Below are 2,664 nucleotides of genomic sequence, written 5' to 3' on the forward strand. Positions count from 1 at the left end.
TCTCTTAGTAGAAATAGTCAGTACCTTGCACTTTGTTGATTCTAAGTCTCTATTCAGGCATGCATGCACTTGCCACATCAGCATCTCCTGCTGAGCCTAACTCACAGAACAAGGTGAAATCGTCTTCATAGAAGAATAGATCGATCTCACATTAATCCCCAAAGTCACCAATAAAGACCGAGAAGAGCGGGAGACCAAGCACAGAGCCTTGGGAAGACTGAGGCGTTGATTTGTACGTTGGCCGATGACAGTTGATATCCGTCAGACAGGTAACTTGTTATCCATGTCAAGAAGTTGCCAATAACTCCTTCCCCGCGTTTAGCTCAGTTAGAGCGGGGACCATGGTGCCAAACCTTGTCAAATGATATGCTCCTTTGATGTCAAGTGCAATAAGGCGAATGTCGCGTCCTCTGTCCAATGCATTTGACCACCGCTGGGAAAGTGCTAACAGTGAGGACGTCTCCAGTGCTATGATGGGACCGGAATTATAAACCAAATTGCCTGTCAGATAGGAGATTGTTTTGTAATAAGTAAGTAACTTTATGGCACACTTTTGTTGATTGATCATGAAAAACACTCCATCAAAGACAATTCTTGGTCCAATTCTTGATCCAATCAAAGGAAGATGTAACCGTAGGAATAGTCCCTATTTTTTAAGCACTCTTCATTTTGTCAATTTGTCGAAATGCTTGATCAGCCAAAAGCTGTATTCTCTGTATTTGCTTTTGGGGAGCTTAAGTTTTTCACTGTATTACTATGCAACAACAAAAAACAGCACAAAAAAAATCATCTTTACATTACAAAGAGGAGCGCTATCGCGCTCACATTTACAAAGGGTCACCTCCGTTGCCATTACTAGTACTTGTTCCGCGCTTTCTATCTTTTTAAAAATTTTATTCGTTTCATATAGTTATTCAATTTTCCCTACATCCGTCTTTTGGGGTCGTATACATTTATGAATGGAAGTATAGGGTTATTTCATTCTTTTTGGGTAGAATTTTAAGGGTTCGACATAAATTATATAGTTGAGTTCCTTGTTTGTCCTTGATTTAGTTCAGTTAGCGTTATCACGAGCTCTTGGTCCAAAACTTATTACGCTTAGTTTTATTTTTACTAACATAACGTTTTAGAAGGAGTCCTTGCACTCGAAATATTATCTTATTTTGGATTCCAAAATTAGAATGGTTGTACAATTTAGGTTATAACCAAGGAAACCGAGTTCCGGCTTAGCATGTTGTAATTAAGATCAGTTTCATTTAACAGAAAACAACACCTCTGAAACTTATAAAATTCAATTCTTTTTATCCCAAAGTAACGACTTCCTTAAAAGGTGTATTCAGCTGCGAAACTGGAACAAAGAGACGGCCTATCCTAATGAAATTTTGTTTTATGCTCCTGCAGACTCACACCTTAAAGCCGAATTTCGCACGATGATTAGTTCTACGTGCCTCATTTAAAACCTACGTCCGCTGGCATACTTTGACACCTATTTGCTTCCTTGTTACCAACTCAACTATCTTTAGCTTAAGTTACTCTTCCTTTTGGCCTAAAGCTGAAATCCAATTCGATAGGATCTTAGTAAAGCTAGGTTACTTTCAAACTAGCGTTTTGGTTTGCTCTATCGGATTTCACTGACAGCCTTTCAGATATCTTTGGTCGGTCAAAATTTTGCACGAACAAAGAAACCCAATCTAATTTTCATATTCTTTTTGTTTTCCGACTCATGGCAAGTCGAAGACACCTCGTTTCTCATAACAACAATGGTTATCTTTAAGAAGAATAAATTAACTTCAGGCTGCAATATAAGTAGAGCTGTTCGGTAAGAAGGAAAAGAGACGGAACTTGTACTCAGAAGAGCAGTCAGTGAATAATGCAAGTTGGACATTAATCTCTGGCGACTTCTTCGGAAAAATCTATCCCGTAACAAAGAGATCTTGAGTGAATGAATCGCATCTCCTGGATTCGTAAGTACTTATAAAAGAATGGAAAAAAATCAGTTTTCAAACATGACTCTATTGATTGAAAAACTGGAACCTTCGTACCAACTTCATTTGAACGAGTCAAAATACAATTTACAATTATTCCACGAGCGCGCGTTGGATATGAGGTCGTGGTTAATAGCCAATGAGGAGTGTAGCGCCGAGTTGCTTTAACCAGTTTCATATCCAATAAGCTCGAATGGAATAATTGTTTTGTTAAATTTTCATTAAATTGTGAACTGTTTTATTACAGAACGACAGGATGTTGTCTCAGCTTTTAAAAAACGACCAACGCAATCAGTTTCCATATAAGGTCATTACGGTATATTTAATAATTTTACATGGAAGAAAAACAACTCGTTTTTTGGAGTATAATGATAGTGACATTAAAAAGCTGGTCGCAAACGCTGTTCCGGAAAGTACAAGAAAGTCATGCTGTCAACGTCTTTGAAGGGGTTGTTGCGTGATAACTGTCCTGTGAGTTTGCACCACGTGACATAAAGTGGCCAATAAAATCGCGCGAAAATTAATGGGTGGGTTATAAGAGCTGCTTAGAAACCGGAGATAAGCGCCCGCCTGATGAGCCTTCTGGCTCGTAAGCAGAGACTTTTTTTTTATAAGAGCTGCTAACCGAGAATATCATTCGATGGATTTTTTCCTTTCTTTTCATTGGTCGAGAGCCCAC

Source organism: Montipora capricornis, chromosome 3 (genome assembly GCF_036669925.1).
Source record: "Montipora capricornis isolate CH-2021 chromosome 3, ASM3666992v2, whole genome shotgun sequence".
NCBI lineage: Eukaryota > Metazoa > Cnidaria > Anthozoa > Scleractinia > Acroporidae > Montipora > Montipora capricornis.